General features: G+C 40.2%; 1 long non-coding RNA gene across 1 annotated transcript; it reads right to left on the bottom strand.

Moving 5' to 3' along the window:
• Positions 1 to 1,661: 1,661 nt before the first annotated feature.
• LOC117947564 lies at positions 1,662 to 7,935 on the bottom strand. The gene is made up of 3 exons (XR_004657263.1): positions 7,607 to 7,935; positions 5,076 to 5,316; positions 1,662 to 1,851 (listed from the first exon to the last, which is right to left on the bottom strand). It is a non-coding gene; the product is annotated as an uncharacterized LOC117947564 (long non-coding RNA).
• Between the last annotated feature and the right edge of the window lie 3,198 nt (positions 7,936 to 11,133).

Consider the following 11,133-nt stretch of genomic DNA (forward strand, 5'->3'; position numbering starts at 1 on the left):
ATCCACATAACACACCTCACCCACACCCCTCTTCCACCCAGTTGCTACATAGCCAAGGAGCCAAGGAGGATACGCAGGATTTAAAAAACATGATGAACTCTTAAGAAAAGGTCAATTTCTTTACTCGAGTTTCTCCACGCCAAAGTCGCCGGACGAAGTCAATTTCTTAACATGGCCATACTGAGAAAAAAAGAAGTAGAAACCACAGAGTTTTGTGGAGTAGATACTCTTAACTGGCTTTGTATCCACTCATTTGGCAATCGCTTAAATGTAACAGACATTCATTATCATAAAAAGTGACGGACTAATATTATTATATTAGCCTATATTATTATTAGCCAAATGTGTGTTTTTCCAAGTGACATGTCAAAATATCCTTTAAAGTAATAACACATCTGTCTCCATCAGCAACATATTACTGACCTATGAGCAATATGAAAAAAACTAGAAACATGCTTATTATATATAATGTAATATATAAACACAGATACTCAAGAAAGTTTCTCTGCCTCACGGTTTCTTGTAAATAGAAGCCAGTGTGTGTCTTTTGATCACAGTCCCGTGAAAGGTGACTCTGCTGTGAGATTGGTTGTTTTTGGTCTTCTTTTCAGGATTTGGATCTTTATTTGTATAAGCTGTTACAGGAAATTGTTTTAATCACCCATGAATCACAGAAATCGTGCTAACTTAAACACAATATTATACTTGCTTGGAAAAAACAGATTGTTCCAGCTAAAGTTTGCTTTGTTTAATGATTGATGGCATGCTAGCATGAAATAATGCTAATAAGCTAACTTTAAGATAGCTAACGGACAGATTTGGGGATTTTATTTACATGACTTACTTACAATTACATTATTACATAACATATTTCTTATAAAGTGCTTGAGAAATAATTTTTTTAAAAGAGCCCACAGAAATTGGGAATTAATATATCTGGGACTGAAAAACTCTTTGTGAGCCTGCACCCTCAGCACAGGAGATCAATTAAGCCTGGAGCCTGTTATGTTAAACGGCTAAATGGTTTTGTGTTTGTGTTTGAACTGATAAAATCAGAGCAGCGGTTAACCAGTCAACTGAACCCCTGAGCTAACAGGCCTAATTAAACACCATGCTATTGGCTTTGTGTGTGCGTGTGTGTGTGCGTGTGTGTGTGTGTGTGACTGCACAGGTAGGTTAAAGACAGACAAGAACAGTGCTAAAAAATAAAACAAATACAATAAACCTTCCCCTCTAAGTCTGCCAATGTAACCAGTGACCATATAGACAATGCGTATGGATTTCAGTGAGTTAAAAGCAACCTACTATAAGTGGCCCAGCACCCAGCAGTGAAAACGAGCCTTGTGCTACTCGGTTTTTCAAGCTAGCCTACTGTGTGCTGCCATAGACTGGGACACAATGAGAGCTTAGCTGATGGGGGGACCTCATGGGTAAATTGAAGCATTTAAAAAGAAGCTGTGTTCAGCAGTAATCTGATCCACACCTGACTGGGGCTCTGCATTCCGGTCTGACTGAGGGAAGAGTTCACAATGATCAGAGAAACTGCTACAAAGGGCCAGCACAAAGGAGATCTGAATAAAATGTAAAAAAAGAAAAAAAAAGTAATTCTGAAAATGCATTTAGAAAGAGAAAATGAACAAGAGAGACATTTCAGTTTTCATTTCACTTTATTGAATCTTTCCATTTACATTATATGAAATCATATTTACAGTACATACAGTTAACATTATATACAAAGTGTTTCAAAGATAGTTTTTGTTAGATGGTTTTTGATAGAAGTTTCAAAAACTGTGTGCATTGTTCTACTGTACCTGGAGAAAAGCCAAGTCCCCAGAAGGAATTCAGTTATTGCTGTGAGAGGACGAAAGCAGATCTTTCAACAGATAAAAGTCATGTTTTCTAGAATTATTTATTTATCTACATCAATATTCCTGATAGAAACTAATTTACCACGCATCATTCAAGAAAGCTTGTTGCAAGTAGACTAGTCTTATCCTGGACTGCTGCTCAGTGGAGAAACTTTGACTCAAGTCACGTGGAAGAAACTCAGAGAAATTAATCAATCTTCCAGTGCAAGGATCATAGTTTCATAGTCATCATCACTCAGCCCCATCTGCCACTGCTATAAATATGTTGATGTGTTTCCCTGTACTGCTCTTTGTCAATACACTGCATGTCAGATGCACAGGAGCAAGAGAGGGGGAAGTAAGAGAGCAGAAGGTAATGCCATTTAATGGACGGCATTACCAGACAGTATTAGACACCAATAATTACATCTAACCATGTCTGGTAAGACGCCTATCAACAGGCTGGAAGGATGACCTCTGAGCTTTCACCTGTGCAAAAGAGGAAGAAGAGAGATGGAGGGAACAGAGCAGTGTAGCAGAAAATGGTTGAAATTAGCAGTTCCTCTTTTGTTGCAACCGAAGATTCTATACACTCTAAACTTTCACTATTTGCCCGTTTTAATTGGCCAAGCATGCAGAGCAAGAGTAAAGCCACAAATGAACACACCAAGTCATGAAGCAAAGTACAGTAGGCTTGGTAAATTCTTTCTTTTCCAGTCTTCTACAAGAATACACAAATATACGATGGCAACACAAAAAAAGGGACAATTGGAGGGGGGGAGCTATTTCATGTTTCTGTGGCTTTAATAATGGAGCTGGGTGGCCAAATAAAGGTGCGGCTCAATATTTGCGGGGTAATTCTCCCTCCTTAAACAAACACTAGGTCTCTGCTCGTTCCATGTCTATTATTTACCTGTTTCTAAATTGTTTGTCTTCAGGTATATATATATATATATATATATATATATATATATATATATATATATATATATATATCCACTGTTTCAAATCAAAGCCGCAAAAAATCAGTGTAAATTTTACATTCTAGCATGCATAACACACTACCAAAAGTCATTTTTTGTTGTAGAGACTCCATTTTGTGTCTAAGCACTTTTGTGGTGAAAGGCTTGGGAAGCTGGGAGGAGGCCACCACATCTGTAGCTCAGGTTTTTTACCACTCTCAGGTGAGCTCATGTGTCAGTTTCAGGATGTGCCACGCAGTAAGGCTAGTCGGACCAACCCGCCACAACACAAAGACCAACGCTGTTCAGGGGAGGGAACAGGGAAATAAAGCCCTGCAGGACCGGTGGAACCATCAACCAACTGCTATTCTTCAACTTGGGTGGGGTGGGGTTGCCATAAAAGGTTTTTATTAAACAGGGAAGGAAGTAAAAAATTCAAAACAGGACCATTTACTGCATGAAAGATCTCCTCTTTCTCATTTCTACTTCAACAATCTCAAACTGTTTTCAAAATAAAAATGTATTTTTATGCAAACTATGTCCTGTCTGTCAACACAGTGCATCATCTGTGACGTTTTTTGCCACCCCAGAATACAGCCAATCCTGCTTATAAGGTTTACCATTCAGTGACATCTAAGGAGTCTTACAGACAGTTTTTGGGGATTAAACATTTGAGCACCGTAGAACACAGGGTCGCCCAGGAAACATCGTTACCAGACAGTGTTAGAACAACAGTTGTACAATCCAGCACTGTAAGGTAAGATGGATCCTGAGAGCCATTTTTGCTGCTGCTGCTGCTGCTGCTGCTGCTGTTGTTAGTAGTAGTAAGTATTTGAGCCGATCCAGGGCCCTGGCCAGGAGCACTTGCCGCTAACGTTGCTAAAGCCGTTTTGGTGATTGCAGATGACTATCATCATCATTACCAGGCAGTATTAGAGAAAGTGATAATATCCAATGCTGCCTCGTAAGATGGAGATAATCACCTTAACGTCTCATCCTAAACGGATGAAATAGGTTGGGATAACTTTGGTTGTAGAACATAATGTGTGAGTGACAGTTATTAAATGTTAATAAATGAATGACATCTACAAAACAGATTAGGGAGTGACTTGTAAACCTTTTCATAAATACCTTTGAAAGAAAGGGGAAATTAATCTTAAATGATTAGGGTATATGCGTGCATAAGAGCAGTGAGGTTACGTAGTTTTATGGTGGCAAAGTTGTATATTAAACTGAGCCATGTATTGCCTAAAAATATCACTGGAAATAGGCGTCAGGAAGTCTATATTTGGAGACCACCTCTCTATAGTATAATTGCTGAGCCCTTGTTGTGGTTTTCAGCCTAAACTCGCTGTCACAGAAGACTGGGCCACAGTAGTTGTTAATGATTGCCCAAACCTGTTCTGACTAGTTTAAGTCTATGGCACTGCAAAGTTGGGAGGCCTGATTTTCACATAATACATGGCAGTTACTAAGTTTAAACGCCACACTTCGTGCACCTTCACTTAAAATTGTCACCAAGTCAAAAGCAGGTCAGCCTCGGGGAGCTGTTTCTGTTCAACATCATATCCTGCCAGAAGAGTAATTGTGCGTTGCAACATACTTTTCTGTCTCTCTCTCTGTTTCAACAGATGTTTTATGGAATGGAAGAAAAGTAAAGCCAATTTTTCTTTTCTGTTTTCTGTTGGTGGACCTCTTAGGCTGTCTTTGTGTTTGCTGAATGATGAAAGGCTGATGGAATGCTGCTCAGCTCGACCTGAGCCGACGCTGTGTATGCAGAAGGTCACTGAAACGGCCCTCGTTTGCTGAATCACATGGATCATTCACAGGTACACCGCGTGAAATCCTCACACCCGATATTACTGACATTTTAATATCCACATCAAACATTAAATAAATATCTTATTGTCTAGTTATTCTAAAAAGTCACTGTACTTTATATCTTGTCACATTAGATATACAATATACTTCAACCAATTCCGTGTAGTTTAACTTTGGAAAGTTCCCCTTTTCTTTCAACAAAGATTTGATTGTTCAAAGCATTTAGAATCGGCCCTCTCTTTTACAAAGTGACTACGTTTCTCTCGGAACAAAAGCCCAAATAAAGAGATGAGACATTATTGTTTTCATTAAGAAAGAACAGGTTTCTAGTCATCCTGTAAGCAATGCAAAAGTAGAGCACATGAGAGGGGGGGAGGGCGGGGAGTATAAGGGAGGGAAAAGTTCAGGGAAAGAAGGAAAATGGAGAATGCACCTGTAACCTTACCGTCATGAAAGGTACCCCCAAGGAAAGAATGTAACAAAACCAAAGTAAAGTGAGCAGGTTTGGAGGGAGGGGGCTGGAAAAAAGAAAGAGAAAAAAGATTTTAAATTTCCACCCTGCTGCCTGAGAACGCTTCGTCTTCCTCTCGATCAGTCAGGCCCCATGAAATGAGAAAGCCAAGCGGACCTGCTCCCAGACTCTATTTAGTTAATCATCAGCATTATAAACCAGTGCTGCAGGCCCTCTGAGGAAGAAAAGAGGGAGAGAGAGAGAAAGAAAGAGTGAAAAAAAGATTAGCCCAGAAAATTCTAGTTGGTAGAAACAAGCTGTAAAAAATAACAGTACCTGAACAAAGTAGAGCATGTTACCTTTCGAAATATCTAAACAACCCCTACGTCCAAAAAACTTGGCCTTAATTTGTCCTCCATTTATCCAAATACTTCTTCTTCTGTTCCCTCGTGGTTAAAAACGGCCAAACTTTTCCCATTGTTGTACACGGTGTAGTGTGGGAGTCTTAACCGCGTATGGCTGCCCACGCTTTTTGCCTGTTGGAAGTGAGGCGTGATCAGGTAACTCTGCCCTCTGTGCTGGAATGTGACTCCACTGTGAAGTCAACCCGATAGGTAAACTGGCCTGGCCCTTAATCAATAGTTGCTGTCTTTGTGAGAAAACAATGGCAGGGAAACCCAAAACCATATTTAACTCCGGACCTTATCTTAACGGCACCTAATTGGGCCTTGAGACAACTGAAGGGCAGCCTGGTTTACGGGATATGATACTGCTTATCATCCATGTGCCACTGCAGTACTTCTAAATGTATCCTTACAATAGTCGATGCTAAAGCTAGTAGCTCCGCCCCCTTGCTCAGTGTGCTTTCACCTTTCTGTTTTGAATATTTCAAATGAAGCACTAACATATTCAACTAATTTGATTATTGAAAGGGTTTTGGACATTTACTGTGCTTCTTAATGCCTTCTACATGTTTTAATTCAAGCTACCTATCCACCCCTCCTCACACTGGACAGGTTTCTTTTGCATTCTATCAAAAAACAGTAGAAAAGTTAAATCTGTCAGAAATTAATATTAAAATGTTATAATCTCCCATGAGGCACAGAATGTAACATTGTGTCTTTTGAAGTTTGTTGTCAAAAAGAGGAAATTCTTGTTTTAAATAGTAAACTGTAAGAACAAAACATCTTGAATTATATTATTATCATCATGGCTTCTTAATTAAAAAGGTCAAACACATCCCTTATATGTTAGCATAGCATTGACTTTTTAAAATGGCCCATAATGCAGTGTCATTTACCCTTTCAACTGAATCAAACCGCAGCTTTAACTTAACCTCTCACCCCACGAGGTGATAAACCCTACACTCTCTTTTAATTTCAAACCTGCAACTCAAACACAAGCAAACAACATCAAAATCACTAAACCGTTTCCTCTTGTTTCCCAATCGTTAAATCTGGCTTTCTGTTGAAATTCTACTCTGCACTTCCCGCCCTGCTGCCATACGTTGGCAGAGTGACTAGCCCTCATGTGACTTGCAGCTATTCAGGTGTATGAAAGAAATGAACAAATGTTGCTCTTTCCACCAATCACAATCTTCCACCTCGCTCTGCAGTCGCTGCTGTACAGTATATGGTCGACATTTTCCCTCCATTTTCCCTTCTCCTTCCCAGATTGCAACAGCCCTCCTCTGCTCAAAAAGACCTTAAGAGCAGCCTAGAAGACTTAATAATGTATACCTTCTATCTCATGGAAATGACCTGCTCGGACAAGTCCTATGCTGCTGTCTGTCTGAAATTAACCCAACCTCAGTGGCAAGGAAAACGGACGAGCAGACATTTTACGCCCGACACATCCATTTCATAACAGACTCTTTTTTCATTTCAAAAGCGCATGAAATAGGCATTATTCTATCAAATATCTACCCTAAAAAGCCAACAAAAGGAAAGCAGTAAGCAGTCAACAGTATAAACAAAAACTCTAGAGAATATCTCCAAAGATTAACCGACAGTTTTTGGAAATAAATTGCCAAATGAGTTTAGAATTATAACTCAACAACAAAGTTTTTTAAACCTATCAGGTATTACTATTTGATTATCAATAGGTAAAGCGGTTTCATACCGTGGATGTCTCCTCGTGAAGCTGATTTAAAAGCTCTAAAAGGAGTCAGCCTCCGTCCTCATATCCTTTGACAAGTCTGGCAGTTTGCCTTTACCTGCCCCAACTGGTCTATCCAGTTTAGGAATGAGCGTTGGCTTCTATTGTTTCCTCTTCTTTCTCCCCGGTTAAATGAAGCTGGAATTTGATACACATTATTTTCGCTTCCCATCGAAACTAGCTAGAGCCTCCAATATCGGCACACAATCACAGAGGGTTCTATACGCTGACCTAATTTCCTGATCTTAGTCGATGAACAAATGTCCGTAAAGTTTTAACTGTTGACGCTGATCAACAGGTTATGACGACAGGTCGAGTCTTAAAGATGGACAATGAAGACAAAGAAGGGAACACATTTGTGCATTTACCCAGTCTTTTCCCAGGTGTGGTCACCGAGCCAGAAACCCAAGACAAGAGGCAGCATTGTATAAGAGCTCTGGACGCCCGGTGGGCTAGTCTTCCTCCTTCCTGCTCCTGCTGAAGGACAGTCGACCTCTGGAGTGGCGGGTAGGAAGAAAAAAAGTCGTCCCTTTTCAGGTAGATGCAAACGTAGAGTCAGAGGAAGAGCCAAACCCCGGAACAAAACCAACCAGTTTGAAGCGCGTCAGCTCTCTTCCTGCTGCCCGAGCAGAACTTGTTTTTTTCCAGGTGCTCTCATCTGCGGTGTTAGGCGGGTAAGCTTCTCAAGAAGACAGAGGCTGAATTTGTAAAGGGCTTGGTTTACATGTAGTCTGACCCCCCCTCCTCCCCTTTCCCCCACAGGTGTAATTTTCAAGTCGCAGCCAATCTCCTTAGCCTCTTGCGCCCACAGGTGTGTCCCCCTCGCTGTCTTTAGCCAATGGTGGTTCAGACGAAACTCCCCCCCCACAACCCCTCCTACCCTCTGACTCCCACCCCACCGGTTTGCTCACCTCCGCCCTCCCCATGAGCCCCCAGGTACCTTGTTGTGTGTTTTTTATGATGTCAGCTCAGGCTTCTGTGGGAACAATATCCTCTGTTCCTATTACAACACAGACAACAGCTAAAGAACCATCATCCTCAACTGCCAGACACACCCATCCCGTCCAAGCAGAGAAAATAAATCATTAGGACCGGTATTAAAAAACATGTATCTGTGAGGTATTATCACATGTATAAACCATTGTCTACTTCTTAGCTGTAAAAGTACGTCATAACCTGAAATACCTGCCCTTTGCTCTCATGCATCTCTTTGTGTCCACACGCCTCTTTTGTCCTAAGCTGAGTTACAGCGAGAGCAACAGGTGAACAAAGTGCAGGTGAGTAAAACTTGAGTAAGACACACCCGTAGTTTGAGTCGTGGGAGATGGGGGAGCAGTGACAAGGGGGCTGGTGGGGCCCCTGGCCCCCAGGGGCAAACAGGGGCCTAGTCCAAAACCTGGACAGGGTTTGGCTGGATGCAGGGCAAGGCAGCCACTTTCGGTCTCGAGGTGTAATTGTCGGGATTAGTCTCTCAACAATGAGCACAATGGCAGACCCATATCCTGTTTCAGCAGAGGCGTGGCACAGGTTGCTGCAGAAATACGTTAACAAAGATGGAAGAAGGCGATTGTTTGAATCTTTAGGTTAAACAAACAGTAGTAGTCTGTGAAATACTGCCCCAGACTACAATAAAATCCCTCATTATCCACCAATCAAACACCTTTCAATAAAGCTCTATATTGACCTCTGTTCTGTACTGTAGATAATGAGTTGATTATTAAAAGCAGAAAAAATAGTCATAGAAAGTCTGTGCTTAAGCATTAAATATTTTTGTAGTCTTTTACCATGTCAACCTTGAGTGAAGCTCAGTCTCTTCAAAGGGAGCAGTTAGTGAATTGCTCTGCTCTGAAAGGTTTTCATTGTTTAGGCCCTTCATTTGCATACCAAATGAGGTTTGGAGTGAAGGGAGAGGCCTGACCCGAACTTATTTGGGTACTGATGGCTATCTGGCCAGCCAGTCACGCAAGTCAGGATGTAAGGACATCCGTCAGCAGCATTGATTCAACAGCCTCAACAAACACAAACACACAGAGGCAAATTCTGCTGCATACACATACTCAAACTCCTACCTGCTATTACTTCTTGGCTTCTCCAAGGCCCTTTTATGACAAAATTAAGTAAGAACACCTTGGAATAAGGAGGTGTTATGTAGGTATTAAAGGATTTCTGTGCACAATTTTAGAAGTTGTTATCTCAAAATAAGAATTCTTGCACTGGGTTTAGCATAACGTATCACCTTCATGTCATTATGCTTGTATTGCCTTCACAAACTGACTTTACTTTGAATTGCTTGGATTTAATACAGCTGTATTTAAAGTTGTTTGAGAGCCAAACAAACATTTTACAGGAAAACGGAGTGTTTCTCAGTAAAAACTTTGATACTGAGAATGACATCCAGTTCATAAAAACTTGTTAAAAGCGTTTAATGAATTTTGTCTTTGTTGTCTATTGTCAACTTATGGTATGTATGGTTAAGTATTATTTTTTCTCTAGTATACCCCACAGCCTCCATAAAAATAGGCAAAAAATGTGTTTTCTACATCACTAAGACACCTTTTCTGTCCCAGTATGCAAAGTGGCCTGTGATGGACTTTTTTCTGTCTTATCTGCCACAGCTTTAGTTTTTGTTTTTTGGTCTTTACAGATACACTGTAATCCTGAATGGGTCTGTGTACTGGATGTGCCTACAGTATCAGACATCCTGGGGATCAAAAGATGAGATGAGAGAACACTGGGACAAGTAAAACCTTGCTCACTGCACCACAAGTCACTGGACAACAAGGTTTATATTTGTCTTTATGGTAACCTGACAGCGCTCGTGTGGATCCTAGTCTGGATAAATGCCACAGCTTGTCAACTGAGAAAAAGGAAAACAATGACTCATGTTTGTTTCATATTTCCCTGTGTGCTGTTGCAGAACATTTCCATGTAGCCCTTCACTAATCTGCATTCAGTATCCAAGGTGACTAGTAACGCTGGATATGTATCTCCCCTCAGGCCTCCAACTGAAGCCATAGCTTTTATGGTGCATAGCCAAATGAGAATCACAATACACACAAGAGGTGACCTTGAAGGGCATGTTAAGTCTTCTTAAAATAAAATCTGGGGAGTCTAAGAGAGTGCTTTCTGCCCATTAAACATATTGAACAACAATTTCACTTAACTTAACTGACTTTTAAAAATCAGTCTGTGCTTTAAAAAAAAAGCATAACAAAGCCAAATAATCTTTTTATCACTTATAAGTACCAGAACCTCGTCATTTAAGTAGGTAGAAGTGATTGACAGTGTGCTGGATTCTTCATTTCCTGCACATAATAGAGTTTTTGATGAGATAGAGATAATGACATAAGAATGAGTAACAAGTCTCCTTTAGTTCAATTTCATACAACACTTAAGCAAACTGAGAGAAGTTGCAACAGTAAAAGAAGGAAACACATTCTAGTTGTAAATCTGTAAAATATATTAAAAAAATAATTTTGGAAAATTAGTTGGTAGTAACGTGAAGCATCTAGTACTTGAATTGTGATGAGTAGGCTAAATACACGATAAATTGAAGAAATTGTTATATTACTTACAAACCTGATGTGCAATTGCATATTGCACTATTGTAATGTACCATATTCTTGTGATAGCCTGCTGCTGGGCATGTATAACTCATACTGTTCAACTTTTACCTCTTTGAGGAAGTATCTTTATCAACAACTGTGCAGAGAGACTGGGTTCAAACAGAATGAATAGACAAAAAAAAAACTGCGCAGTATTCGAGGTTGATTTAGAATTTGAATGTCAGTGTTATGAATCAAGCTTTGAAGGTTTTGAAACTATTATTTTGGATTTTGCAACATACATATTGCATCTTCAGAGACTGTCCATTAGAAACAAACTTAACCTGCAT

Source organism: Etheostoma cragini, chromosome 7 (genome assembly GCF_013103735.1).
Source record: "Etheostoma cragini isolate CJK2018 chromosome 7, CSU_Ecrag_1.0, whole genome shotgun sequence".
NCBI lineage: Eukaryota > Metazoa > Chordata > Actinopteri > Perciformes > Percidae > Etheostoma > Etheostoma cragini.